At 37.2% G+C, this 15,408-nt stretch overlaps 1 protein-coding gene and 1 non-coding gene across 4 annotated transcripts in view; both read left to right on the top strand.

Moving 5' to 3' along the window:
• Positions 1-15,408, top strand: part of GSK3B (glycogen synthase kinase 3 beta) — a 198,862-nt gene that overhangs the window by 36,191 nt on the left and 147,263 nt on the right. The gene's annotated exons all lie outside the window — the stretch shown is intronic.
• Positions 9,432-9,538, top strand: LOC121036592 (U6 spliceosomal RNA). The gene has a single exon (XR_005793405.1). It is a non-coding gene; the product is annotated as a U6 spliceosomal RNA (small nuclear RNA).

Here is a 15,408-nt window from a genome sequence, read left to right as displayed (position 1 = left end):
GCGGTCCGTGAGTTCGAGCCCCGCGTCAGGCTCTGGGCTGATGGCTCGGAGCCTGGAGCCTGTTTCCGATTCTGTGTCTCCCTCTCTCTCTGCCCCTCCCCCATTCATGCTCTGTCTCTCTCTGGCCCAAAAATAAATAAACGTTGAAAAAAAAAAATTACTGTTTGGCCCTTTATGGAAAAGCTTTGCCTACCCTTGGGCTATACCTGATTTTCTGTCTCTAATATTGTCTACCCTTCTCTCCCACCCCAGTTGAATATCAGAAGTTTGACATACATCCTCTTGCACAAATCTTTTGCTACTCATTCCTCACAGAATAAAATTCAAGACCCTTTCTTATCATAGCATAAAGCCCCTCCCTATTTGAAGTCTTTGACACTTCTGATTATTCTCTTCTTTGCTTCCTTCATACCTTCTACAACTTTTGCTGTACTTAACATAACTGTTGGGCTGTTTTATCCATTTAAGAGTATTCTCTAGTAGACTTTAAAACCAGCCTTGGAACGGGCCTGGAACCAGGCACTTAATACTCTTCAAGAAGTGTTTGTTGGGTGAATGGGTTGATTGCTTTTGTGTTTGTTAGACTCTTCCTAACTAGTCTGTCAAGGTAGGAATTAGGTCTCACTCTACTTTTACATCCTTTGATTATATCTGAGGAAATGTTCGGCCCATAGTAGGTATCTATAGTTGTTAAAATTGATTTTGAATTATTACCTAGACAGTGAAGAGGTACAAAGATTCCTTTTGGGGAGAGTGGGCATTCATCAAAGTGAAACTATCTAGCTAACCCTGTTGAAAAGAACTTGATTGACTTAATTACCAACTTTCCCCCTTGTCACATATAGGCATTTTTTCCCTCTGTACTTGGGAATTTGATTTTAATTGAATACTTTGTGCCATCCATTAGGCATCATATGATCTTTTCTATATAATACATCTATAAGGAATGATTTAGGTAGAATGTGCTAAGAAGTTGAGAGGACAGAGTTATTCTAAAAGTACTGATTTAGTCTGGGTGTAAATGGGAACAGGAATAGATTGTTATTCTTGCCATTAGCTGTTAGTTAGCTGTATTTTTTCTTTACTGGATTAGTTTGCCTATTTGGTGTGCATAGGTGCCAGTCCTGGTAGGATTCCTAGCCGCAGAAGTAGAAGTAGTAGAAGTAGAAGTAGTAGTAGTAGTAATCACTTGTCTAGTGTTTTTCTGTGTGATAGCTGCTGTTTTAACCACAATATATAAATTAACTCGTTTATAATCTATGAGATAGATATTATCCCTATTTTTTAAATGTATTTTTAAATGTTTATTTTTAAGAGAGAGAGAGACAGAGAGCAAGTTGGGGAGGGGCAGAGAGAGGGAGACACAGAATCTGAAGCAGGCTTCAGGCTCTGAGCTGTCAGCACAGATCCCAACTTGTGGCTCGAACTCATGAACCGCTAGATTATGACCTGCGCCAAAGTCAGATACTGAACTGACTGAGCCACCCAGGGGCTCCATTATCATTATTTTATGGATGAGCAGCCTGAGGCATAAGGAAGTGAAATAAATAAACTTGGCTAAGATAATATAGGTAGTAAGTGGTGGAACCAGGATTTAATCCAAGCTGTCTGGCTCCACACTACACGTTCTTGGTCACCGTGCTGGATTTTCTCTTTACGGATCATGGAATGATTTAAGTGCTCGGTTCTTGCATTCATTGCATTTCTCTCTAAAACAGAAACTCTGACTAGGATTTTGGGTCAGTGGGGAAAGGAGGAAGTACCAAATGGTTAAAGATCGATTTTTTTTTGGGGCGCCTGGGTGGCGCAGTCGGTTAAGCGTCCGACTTCAGCCAGGTCGCGATCTCGCGGTCCGTGAGTTCGAGCCCCGCGTCCGGCTCTGGGCTGATGGCTCAGAGCCTGGAGCCTGTTTCCGATTCTGTGTCTCCCTCTCTCTCTCTGCCCCTCGCCCGTTCATGCTCTGTCTCTCTCTGTCCCAAAAATAAATAAACGTTGAAAAAAAAAAATTTAAAAAAAAAAAAAAAGATCGATTTTTTTTTTTTAAAGACACATAAACACCACTTTATATTTATCATTAGTTGTGGACTTCTTTTTAGCTCTATTCCATTTTTATCTTTTAAAGGCAAGAGTGTGGTTTTCTTTTGCCTTAACTTATATGAATACAGTATATACGTACTAAATGATCTTCCTAAATGATCTGGCTTATGCAAAGAACTAAGCAGTAGAAGCAGCACATTATAATTGGAAAGTTAAATACATATAGTGAAACATAAAATCATGTATGTGGTTCTAGAAGATATAATTTTGTTTAGCTGTGAGGATATATAGTCCCTTGGCTTGGAATTATATTGTGGTAATCAAGGAAATCATCACTGGAGCTGGGTGGGGTTGGTCTTTTAGATGTTTCTTTTAGCAAACTTAAAAGAACACTTGGAGGTATAACTTACATACAGCAGATGGCATAAAGCCTGAGTGTGCAACTCAATGAATACATTACCCCTCATATCAAATGAAGTATAAAACAGTTTCATCATTGTTCAGAAGGCTGTCTTATGGCCCCTCTCAGTCAATAAATACCCCACCCCTTACTTACCTTGTTTTATTTTATTTTATTTTTAATTTTTTTATGTTCATTTTTGAGAGAGAGAGCGAGAGAGCGAGGGAGCACAGACAGGGGAGGGGCAGAGAGAGAGGGAGACACAGAATCTGAAGCAGGCTACAGACTCTGAGCTGTCAGCACAGAGCCCGACACGGGGCTCGAACTCAACACACTGTGAGATCATGACCTGAGCCGAAGTCGGACGCTCAACCAACTGAACCACCCAGGCCCCCCTGTTTCATTTTTTAAAATTGCATTTATTGCCACTTGGCACGTATTAGTTTGTCTTTCCTACTAGAGCATAAAGTTTATGAGGACAGGGACTTGGTTTTGTTCACTCTTTGCCCAGCATAGTACCTGACATACAGTAAGTGTTCGACTACTATTAGATTGCTACAAATTGATGAAAAATACAGAATTGTCCACTACATACCGTGTTATGTGGTATACAGGTGCTGGTTCATGCTGAGGATAGATAATAAATTTTAGTTTTCTAAGAAGAGACTTTTGACATTCAGTATGATACTCAGACCAATTTTAAGAGGGAAATTGAGCCATGCTGACATTAGGTGTGCTACTAGTCTTTGCTCATGTGAATGTTAGGAAATATGGAAATTTGCTACCAGTGAGATCGATTGGATTGCCCTCTTGAGAGTATCTAATTTCTTACAGTTATCTGAGATTCTTAACTCACACTCTTGATAATCTTTTTGAATACCTCAAAGAGTTGCAAAGGACTAAATGCTGTTCTTCTGAGGAGAGAATTGTGATGGAAAAAGCATTGGTTTATTTGATCAGGTAAGACAGTTTAATTGTAGTTTAAAGGTCTTTTGTAGCACCTTAGTTAAAACAATGAAAATTCTGTGTTTTGATTAGATTTAAGATAATTAAAGGAGTATGTAGTTTAGAAATCATTTCTAGTTACACTTATGTAGAGCAGAAAGTAATTTTGAGCTGAAAGTGACCTTAATATTCTGGTTCATGCTCTTGTCTGTCAAGTTACCCTCTTGTTTTACATTTGAGGAAACTGGGGTACAAAGAAGTTACGCTGTGTTCAAGCTTAGTACAAAGCAGCAGTCAAACCAGTCTGTTTAACTCAGAAGTTAGAAGACTCTTTTGCATCATGTTGACAGTAGAATCATTTGGGAATTTTTGGAATCCTACATGAGTTAGGGTCCTACTCCCAAAGGTTTTTGTTTTTATTAGATTTGGGATCCGGGCCAGACATGTGTAATGAGATAATAAAAACAAAGTAAAATTAAAACTCAAACCATGCTATCCCCTTAGGTTTTTAATAATGAATTATTTTTCCAAGTGATACATAGTGTAGTGGTTTAGGACCATTGTGCTGTAATGCCTCCTTTCCTCTTCTCCCCTCTCTGTCTCTCCTTCCCCTCTCCCCTTTCCCTTCTTTGTAACTACTAGATTTTATTTCTTAGAGCAATTTCAGGTTTACAGAAAAAACTGAACAGAAACTACAGAGAATTCTCCTATACTCTCTCCCCCTACCCAGTTTTCCTTACTATTAACATCATGTATTGTGTGGTAGTATTTGTTAAAATTGATGAACCAGTGTTGATAGATTGTTATTAACTAAAGTCCATAGTGTATTATTCGTAACTGCCATTAGGCCCACTCTTTTTGTTGGCTAGTTCTGTGGCTTTTGACAAACGCATAATGTTATGTATCCACTATTGCAATAGCATACAGAATAGTTTCACTGCCCAAAAAATCCTCTATGCTTCCCCTATTATTTGTATTCCCCCATCCCTGGCAACCACTAGTCTTTTAAATATCTCTATAGTTTTATCTTTTCTAAAATGTCATGTAGTTGCATCATACAGTATGCAGCTTCTTTGACTTAGCAATAGGCATTTAAGGTTCCTCCATGTGTTTTTGTGCCTTGATAGCTCATTTCTTTTTATTGCTGAATAATATTCCACTGTATAACTATACCAAGATTTGTTTTTCTTACACTTATTGAAGGATATCTTGAGTCCTTCCATGTTTTGGCAAATCTGAATAAAGCTACTATAAACATTTTTGTGCAGGTTTTTGAGTGGACAGGTTTTTCAATTCACATGCATAAATATCCATGAGTGCAATTGTTGGATTGTATGGTTAAGAGTATGTTTGGTTTTGTAGGAAACTGCCAAACTGTCTTTCAAAGTGGCTGTACAATTTTGGATTCCTATCAGCAGTTTGTGAGCGCTCCTCTTGTTCTGCATCCTTTGGTGGTGCCAGTGTTTTGGATTTTAGTTGTCCTAATAGGTTTGCAGTAATATTTCATTGTTTTAATTTGCAATTCCCTAGTGAGATATTGAATATCTTTTCATATGCTTATTTACCATCTGTATATCTTCTTTGGTGTCAAGTGTCTGTTCATGACTTTTGCCTATTTTTAATCATGTTATTGTTGAATTTTAAGAGTTCTTTGTGTATTTGAGACACAAGTCCTTTATTAGTTATGTGTTTGACAAATATCTTTCCCCAGTTTGTGGCTTGTCTTTCCATTCTTAATAGTATCTTTTGCAAAGCATAAGTTTTTATTTTTGATGAAGTCCAGCTTATCAGTTTTTCTTTCGTGAGTCGTGATATTGGTGTTGTACCTAAACAGTCATCACCAAACCCAAGGTCACCTAGATTTTCTCCTGTTATCTTTTAGAAGCTCTATAGTTTTGCATTTTACTTTATGTCTATCTATGATCCATTTTGAGTTAATTTTTGTGGAAGGTATAAGCTCAGTTTCTATTCTCTCTCCCTCCCTCTCTGTTTTTTTTTTGCATGTAGATGTCCAGTTGATGTAACACAATTTTTAGAGAAGATTGCCATGCCGTTTGATGTCCTTTTTCAATGGAGTATGCTCAAATGTGCATACACAAAATTGAGTTCTTATTATTAAAATAAGAAACTTGAGATTATCATCATTATTTTGACTTACAAAGCTTAAAAATACTGAGAAGTTAGTAGCTAGCATATTAAGTAAGAGCTTGGGCTCTGGAACAAGTCATTTCTTTTATTCAGATTCTGAATATGCCATTTACTAGTTGTGACCTTGGACAAATTATTTAACTGCCCCAACCTCCTCATCTATAAAAAGTGTTTTTATACTAAATAAATTCTGTGTACTTTAAAGCATAAAGCATTTAGTATAGTGCTTTGCCTATATTATAGTTATGGAAAATTAATAATAATAATAATAATAAAGAGCCTCAAATATTTTGGATACTTTTAATTCACTAATCTCTGTTGTTCCTTGTGGTGTGTTGTAAGGGAATAATAAACAGGAATAAACAATATACTTGGGCCTGTTCTATCATTACTGATGACTTTCTGGCAGAAGCAGATTTACATAAGGGAGCTTAATGAATGACCTTGAATAACCATCATTTAAAGAGTATAAAATGTATGGGGCGCCTGAGTGGCTCAGTCGGGTTAAGCGTCCGACTTCCGCTCAGGTCATGATCTCACAGTTCGTGAGTTCGAGCCCCGTGTCGGGCTTTGTGCTGACAGCTCAGAGCCTGGAGCCATCTTCAGATTCTGTGTCTCCTTCTATCTCTCTGCCCCTCCCCTGCTCATGCTCTGTCTCTCTCTGTCTCAAAAATAAAAACATTAAAAAAAATTTTTTTTTTAAAGTATAAACTGTAAAAACAAAAACGGTGCTTCATTCTTATATGCTCTGTTTTTTCTAAAAATCAATAAATACCATCAAATCGCTTAAGACTAAAGGTTATAGGTATAAGAAGATGGTGAAAGAAGAGTTGTAGCACTTTATAAAATGTATTTAATTGCTTTGCATATGATGTATTATACACTGTCTGCTTCGTTATATATTTAGAATCATTTCTTACTTTAGATTGTGTTTTAGTTCTTTAAGGTAATGTGTCTTCAGTTCTTCAGAATCTGTCACAGAATTTCTGGGCAGAGAAGCATGTGTTTCTTAATTTCTGTGGATAAGCTATTTCTTTAAAAGTGTTCTTTTCTAGTATCTTACTACTTGATTTTTTTTTTCCCCCTTAAGAGTAGATGAGGAACCGTTAGCAGTATAATTAAGAAATGCCTGTCTGTTTTTAAAGTTCAGGCTGGGTAAGACAAAGGGATAAACAAGGGTCCTTTAGGGCAACACCTTGAATAAAAGCTAAGCAGTTCCTTATTTGCTTCAAGTAATTGCTTATGAATTGAATTATGGGTATTTCCACACTTATATATTCAGCAGTTCTGTGTATTTAGTATATAAGGTATTGGGGTGATAATTGTTTAATGCACTGATAAGAATTGCTGTCCTGCTGAGTTATCATAAAGTTTGAGTTTTTCAAAGCAAATTTGAGTTTTAGGTTAAATTTATTTCTGTGGTACAGAATTTGTAAATGTGTCTTAACAGTGATTCTAAAATGCTTATTGATGCATGCTATTATTTTGATCTCTGTGTAAACAGTTCTTGTTTTAAAAGCTGCTATGTGGCATAGATTTGTTTTTTAATTTTTTTTTCAACGTTTATTTTTATTTTTGGGACAGAGAGCATGAATGGGAGAGGGGCAGAGAGAGAGGGAGACACAGAATCGGAAACACGCTCCAGGCTCTGAGCCATCAGCCCAGAGCCCGACGCGGGGCTCGAACTCACGGACCGCAAGATCGTGACCTGGCTAAAGTCTGATGCTTAACCGACTGCGCCACCCAGGCGCCCCAGATTTGTTTTTTATATTAACTCTATTCTCAGTCATTTGGCACCTATGTGAGTCATGGTAACCCTTCTCTTTGATATTTAAATTGGTGATACCCTGAGGATGTTCAAAACAAAACAAAATAAAACAACAGAAGCTAGTGACCAGAATTAATTTGACAACATATTCTTAATGAGGATATCTTCTGAATTGCCAGAATAAACTAATAATTTATATTTTCCTACTATATATTAAAAAAAAAAACAACCAAGACTTTTTTTTGGTGGGGGGGCAAATTGTACCTGATACTGGTTTTAGTCCTTGAATCCACCATAGAGCACCAGCAGGCTACATACTATATAAAGTACAGAGACTTTTTAAAGTACATTCCATTTAAGGGGCACCTCGGTGGCTCAGTCAGTTGAGCATCTGAATTCGGCTTGGGTCATGATCTCGTGATTTGTGGGTTCGAGCCCCGCATTGGGTTCTGTGCTGACAGCTCAGAGCCTGGAGCCTGCTTTGGGTTCTGTGTCTCCCTCTCTCTGCCCCTCCCCCGCCTGCACTCTGTCTCTCTCTCAAAAATAAATAAGTATTTTTTAAAAGTACATTCCATTTATGATAAAGATATTCAACAAATGAGGAATAGGAGAGAACTTTGTCTACCTGATAAAGAGCATCTATGAAAAAACCATGAGTGTACATCACACTTAATGATGAAAGACTGACTACTTTCCCTTAAGATCAGAAGCAAGATAAACAACCTTCAACATTGAGGTTCTTGACAGGGCCTTTGGCAAGAAAAAGAAAAGGCATACAGATGGGTAAGAAAGAAGTTAAAAGTATCTCTGTTGCAGACGTGTATAGAAAGTTCAAGAAATCCACTATTTAAAAAAAACTTTTTTAATGTTTATGTTTGGGAGGGAGGGAGGGACACAGAGAGAGGGAGACACAGAATCTGAAACAGGCTCCAGGCAGCACACAGCCTGATGCGGGGCTTGAACTCGGAAACGGGAATGGTGAGATCATGACGTAGGCCAAAGTCAGATGCTTAACCCGCTGAGCCACCCAGGTATTCCCAAGAAACCCACTATTAATTCACTGTTATAGCTGATAAACGAGCTCAGCAAGATAGAGAATCAATGTAAAAAATGAGTTGTATTTTTATACAGTAGAAATGAGCAAATTATTGGAAAACCATTCCATTTATGGTAGCATCAAACGAAATAAAATACTTAACAAAATTAACAATAAATTATTTAATAAATTTAATGAAAGAATGACAAAACTTGTACTATGGAAATTATAAAACATTGTTGAAAGAAATTAAGAAGACCAAAATAAATGGGAAGACATCCCATGTTTATGGACTGGAAGGCTTAATATTGTTAAGGTGGCAATATGCCTCTAATTCCCAGATTCAGTACGATCCCTATCACAATTTCAACTGCCTTTTTGCAGAAATTGATAAGCTGACCCTAAAATTCATATGGAAATATAAGGGATCCTGTATTAGTTTTCTAGGGCTGACATAAAGTACCCAAAAGTAGGTGGCTGAAAACAAAAGAGGTTTGTTGTTTCATAGTTCCAGAAGCTAGAAGTCCAAAGTCAAGGTGTTGAACAGGTGATGCACTCTCTGACAGCTGTAGGGAAGAATCCTCCCTTGCCTCTTCTAGTTTCTGGTGTTTGCCAATAGTCCTTGGCATTCCTTTGCTTGTGTATGCATGACTCCATTTACCTGGATATCTTCTCCCTGTGTGTGTCTTCACATTGTCTTCCCTTTGTGTGTTGTGTGTTTGTGTCCCAAAGCCCCCTTTTTATAATGAAAGGACACCAGTAATATTGGATTAGAGACACTTGAATAATCTCATTTTAACTTGATTATTTCTATAAAGCCTTTCTTTCCAAAATCACATTCTGAGGTACTCAGGTTTAGAACTTCTATGTAACTGTTTCTGGGGGTTGGTGGTGGGCGGGGGGTGAGGGGGACCCAATTCAACCCATAACAGAACCTGAATAGCTCAAAAAATCTTGACAAAAAAAAAGTTGGAAGACTTTTACTTCCCAATTTCAAGACTTATTACAAAGCTACAATAATCAAGACTGTGCGCAGCTGGCATAAGGATAGACAGATCAATGAAATAGATCTGAGTGTTTAAAAATAAACCCTTACAGTGCTTGTTTCGGCAGCACATATACTAAAATTGGAATGATACAGAGAAGATTAGCATGGCCCCTGCGCAAGGATGACACGCAAATTCGTGAAGCTTCCGTATTTTTTTTGTATCGAAACCAATTTGACAACAATTTCATATAAAAAAAATAAACCCTTACATTTATGGTCAGTGGTTTTGAAAAGGATACCAAGACAAGTTGGAAAAGAATAGTCTTTTCCACAAACAGTCTGGGACAACTGGATATCCACATGCAAAAGCAATGAAGTTGAGGGTGTCTGGGTGGCTCAGTCAGTTAAGTGTCTGACTCTTGATTTCTGCCCAGGTCACAATGTCATGGTTGATGGGGTTGGGCTCTGCATTGTCATTCTCCCAAGAGAATACCACTTGGGATTCTCTCTCCCTTTCTGCCCCTCCCCTGCTCCTGTTCTGTCTCTCTTAAAATAAACAAACAAACTTACAAAAAAAAAGTGGTGAGTTTGAATTCCTACTTTATACTGCATACAAAAATTATCTCAAAACAAATACCTGTGTGCAAGAGCTAAAACTAAAACTCTTAGAAAACAGGAGTAAATCTTTGTGATCTTGGATTAGACAATGGCTTCTTAGCTATGACATCGAGAACACAAGCAACAAAAGAACAAATAAATTGAACATTATTAAAAAGAAAAACATTTATGCTTCAAAACACCACTAGGAAAGAGAAGACAATCTACAGAAAGGGAAAAATATTTGCAAATCATTCATCTGATAAAGGACTTGTAGCCAGAAAATATAAGTAAATCTTACAACTCAGTGAGAAAGACAAGTAACCCAATTAAAAATTGGCACAGGCATTTCTACAAAGAAAATATACGAATGGTCCATAAATACGTGAAAAGACATTTAACACCATTAGCCATCAGGAAAATTTAAATCAATACTACAGTGAAATACAACTTCACATCCGCTAGAATGGCTAGAATCAGAAAGTCAGTATCAAATGTTTGTGAGGATATGGATAAATTGGAACCCTCATAAACTGGGAATCCCACCTGGGAATGTAAAGTGGTGCAGCTGCTTTGGAGAGCAACCTGTCAGCACCTCACAGTTACAGATAGAGGTATCGTATGATCAGGATTCCACTCCTAGATATATACCTGTATGTCCATGTACATGAATGCTCATAGCTTTATTATTTATAATAGCCAGAGAGTAGAAACACCCCGGTGTTCATCAGCTGATGACTGGAGAGACAAATGTGGTATATCCATACAATGGAATATTACTGAGTAATCAAAAGAAATCATGTAAAAAAAAATCAAGACATACTACAACATGGATGAAACTAGAAAATGTTATTCTAAGTGAAAGAAGCCAGTCACTAAAGATGTATGATTCCATTTATATGTTGTGTCCACAATAAGCAAAACTATAGAGCTAGAAAGTAGATTAATGTTTCCCTGGGGCTAGTAGAATGGAAGGGTTGGGGAATGATGGCTAAGGGGTGCAGATTCTTTTTGGAGTAAGGAAAATGTTCTGAAATTGATTGTGATGATAGATGCACAATCCTGTGAATATGATAAAAGTCATTGAATTATACACTTTAAGTGGGTAAATTATATGTTATGTGAATTGTAACAATACAGCTGTTTTAAAACATATTCCAGTTTATATGGTAATTTTATAAGGCTAGGGACACTTCATTTTAGGGAAACATGAATATTTAAATAACATAAGAGATGCTATAAAATGGTAATACATAAGCTGATATATATGGATTGATGGTTTAGATCAGTGCTGTTGAGTAAAAATATATTGCAAGGTACATATATAATTAAAATTTTCTAATAGCCACATTAAAAATTAAGTAGAATTAATTTGGGTAATGTATTTGATTTAACCTAGTATGTAAAAAATTAACATTTCAATGTGTAATACATATAAAAGTTATTGAAGTATTTTACATTCTATTTTTTATACTAACTCACCATCTCTTATGTATTATAGCACATGTCAATTCAGACTAACCACGTTCAAGTGCTTAATAGCTCAATTTAGTTTAGTGACTGTTGTGTTGAAAAGCACAAGTAGAGTGAGTCAGTGTGACTCCACAGGAAGTATAATCATGGTAGTTGAGAATGATTAGGAAAACATAGAGAAGATGATACTTGAATTTATTTTGGTCATTCATTCATTTAATGATTCAGTCATCCATTAACCCAAGAGATTTTGAGCTCTTTGTATGAAAACTGGTGGAAAAATGCAGACATGTCTTATCTCCTAGTGGAAAGTACATTGAACAGTTAATTATACAATTATTTAATTAGAGGAGGTTGCTTAAGAAATCTTTAGTGGAAAGAGTATAGGCTTAGAGTTAAATATTCCCTGGGAAACAAAAGATGATGATAACTGTGTTGTGGGATTGGTGGGAGTAAGTGAAATACAATATGCCCAACACTGTACTTGTTGTAAAGTGTTGAATAAATACTACTTTTTTCCTTCTCTCCTCCCACTTCATACTGTGCTCCTTGTTGACTGCATAAGTCTGGGCGTGGGACAAAGAGGCTTAGAACGTGGCAGAGTCCAAAAACAAGCTGGTTATCCAGGGACTCAAATGAGTTCCTTTTTTTTTTTTTTTTTTTAATTCCTCCACTCTGTTTCACCACAGAGTCCTGCTCCTTGAACTCAGAGCTCAGGTTTGTGCTGTTAGTACTAAGGCCTACTTAACCATTGTTAAATAGGTTTTTGTGGGCTGCTTTAAGAATATAAATTACTGCTGGGGCACCTGGGTGGCTCAGTTGGTTGAGCATCTGACTTCTGCTCAGGTCACGATCTCACAGTTGTAAGTTCGAGCCCCACTTTGGGCTCTGGCTGACAGCTCAGAGCCTGGAGCATGCTTCGGATTCTGTGTCTCAATCTCTCTCTGCCCCTCCCTTGCTCGTGCTTTCTCTCTCTCTCTCTCAAAAGCAAATAAACATTAAAAAATTAAAAAAATATATAAATTACTGCCTTTTCTGGAAATTTTTTATCTGTGTATTTCATTCCAAAAAATTGTATTAGTTAAAATGTGGAACTCTGCTAAATTAGTTAATTGTCTGTCTCTTGTTTATTCACATATGTAAGCGTTTTAGAAATATTTTGAGAAGTGTTGAAATGATAACTTTTTGAAAATCCAGACCCTCCTGTTACATTTCTTAGCATTCTGGTCCTTAAATTTTTACATTTTAAGATCTCTTAAAACTTTACCATATCCTTTTATAGTAAGGATAATTAAATATAAATATTAAATGTAGTTACATTATGCTTGAGATGAGGAATTGTAGGGACATTATTATTGTGTATTAAGAATTTAGATTGGGCAGCTTTTAGTTTTTTGTGTGTTAGCTGTATGGTTGTGAGTAAGCCCATTCATTTACTGATTGGGCTAATGATGTAGTTAGTAGTATGCTTAATATGGTCAGGATATTGTTTGTGTATTTACTTATTTACAGACTATGATAAGTGTTTTTTAAAGGAAAATAACTAGTTACTGTGAGAGGATAATAACAGAGGAAAATTACCTTAGATTTGGATAGTTCTAGACAAGGTATCTGAAGAAGTGACATGTAAGCTGAAGCCTAAAGGATAAAAAAGGAATGGGCTAGTGGGCTAGAGAAAGAACATTCTGGACAAAGTGAAACATCATATAAAAAAAGTCCTGAAGAGGCAAAGAGCTTTGTGTATTCAGTAAATCAAAAGAAGCCTTGTATAACTGATGAATGATAGTGAGCAAGGGGAAGAATGGCATGAGATAAGAATCAAACCAAATCTTGCAGAGTCTTGTAGAACATTTTGAAGCTTTTAAGTGTTTAAATCAGTGAAACAAGATAGACAAGTGTAATTCTGAAGAAGTGGGAAGTGGAATATAGAGGTCTCTAAAGGTTGAAAGAGTAGTCTGGGCTACAGAAATAAATTGGAGGGGTGCCTTGGTGACTTAGTCTGTTAAGCATCCAACTTTGGCTCAGATCATGATCTCGCAATTCGTAAGTTTGAGTCCCGCATCAGGTTCGTGCTGACAGCTCAGATCCTGGAACCTGCTTCGGATTCTGTGTCTCCCTCTCTCTCTCTGCCCCTCCCCTGCTCGTGTTCTGTTTCTCTGTCTCTCAAAAATAAACAAACATTAAAAGGCAAAGTAAATTGGAGAACCAACAGTTCTCAAATGATAGTATTTTAAATACCATGTATTTAAAGTTCTGGAAATGCCTAAGATAATTTGGGGAGAGTATAGAGACAGAAGAGAAAGGGGATCTAGGATCAAAGGGGATCTAGGAGTTCTAGAACTCCAACATTTAGAAGTTGGTAGAAGAGGAACCAACATAGGAGGGCCTTAAGTAATCAGGAATGTTTGTTGTTGTGGATGACCAAAGGTCCTGAAATGGCAATAGGGAGCAAGGAGGACATTATTTTGAGATGTGTGAAGGAAATGAATAACCTCAGCCTTTGAGATTTATGAGGTAGTTACATTTTCCTTAAGGCAAGAAGGTGGTGTTTGGTAGGCACAGAATGTAATTCAGAGAACATTCTAGAAGGGGTAGGGTTGAGGAGTCAACTCAGAAAAAGATATATAGAGTAGATGGAGGAATATATATAATTACAAATGGGAAAGGCTTGCATATCTGGTGAAGATTTAGGTAAACAAGGGTATGACGTGATTTAGTCCTTGAAGTCTTTGGTCAGCTGAAGGGATCTATGGCATTAGTGGTGGGATCTGGACAGTTTTAAATAGTTTGTGGGAGGAGGAACCAGTTTTTGGTGAGTTAAGCTGGTGTTAGCAGGTTCCATTTGTGATATGGTGAGGCTCTGGGCTGGCCTCTTTAGTACTTTCATTTGTTAAATAGTAATATCTCACTGATTGTTGTAGGATTTTTTTTTTAATTTTTTTTTCAACGTTTATTTATTTTTGGGACAGAGAGAGACAGAGCATGAACGGGCGAGGGGCAGAGAGAGAGGGAGACACAGAATCGGAAACAGGCTCCAGGCTCCGAGCCATCAGCCTAGAGCCCGACGCGGGGCTCGAACTCACGGACCGCGAGATCGTGACCTGGCTGAAGTCGGACGCTTAACCGACTGCGCCACCCAGGCGCCCCAACAAGAGCAACTTTTAAAACAAAAGGCAATCAAATCTTACTTCAACAAGGCAAAAATACTAAGCCATATTAATTCAACACCTTCCACAAACAGTACAATCAATCATTTTCTCAACTGGCAGGCATCTAAACATACTTCAACAAGAATTAGTGCTTACTTGAAGAATAAACGTTGACTATGAATGAGGCACTCAATCCATTTCTTCATAATGTTTTTATACTCAAGGATAAATCATTCAAGTAGTAGACATTTGCTCATTTTTACTTTAAACAGTTCCTTAAGCATGCTTGGACTTTTTAGAACCAGTGAAGAAATGTTAGATTATAACAATAATACTTTTATGAAAAGAGTTATCTTTTTAGAACTTGAAGCAGATTTGGGGCGCCTGGGTGGCGCAGTCGGTTAAGCCTCCGACTTCAGCCAGGTCACGATCTCGCGGTCCGTGAGTTCGAGCCCCGCGTCAGGCTCTGGGCTGATGGCTCAGAGCCTGGAGCCTGTTTCCGATTCTGTGTCTCCCTCTCTCTCTGCCCCTCCCCCGTTCATGCTCTGTCTCTCTCTGTCCCAAAAATAAATAAACGTTGAAAAAAGAACTTGAAGCAGATTCATCTTAAAAAATTTTACATGCTTAATTGTAGAGAATTTGAAAATTATAAAGAGGTAGAAAAAAAAAATTACCTGTATTCTTACTATGCAGAGCAAACTGTTTACTTTTTGGTCTTCTTGTCTGTCTAACATTTGTGTTCCAAATTGGGATCACATAGTACATAGCAGTTTTGTAACCTGCTCTTTTGTATAATCTTACATCATGAATATATTTTTTATAGCTTCCTTCAGTATTCTTTGAAAATGTAATTGTAATGGGTGTTAA

The sequence above is a fragment of the Herpailurus yagouaroundi genome, unplaced genomic scaffold, assembly GCF_014898765.1.
Source record: "Herpailurus yagouaroundi ecotype Mexico unplaced genomic scaffold, PumYag 162, whole genome shotgun sequence".
Lineage (NCBI taxonomy): Eukaryota > Metazoa > Chordata > Mammalia > Carnivora > Felidae > Herpailurus > Herpailurus yagouaroundi.
Note: the sequence above shows the minus strand (reverse complement) of the source record. Positions and strands in the feature narration are given on the sequence as shown.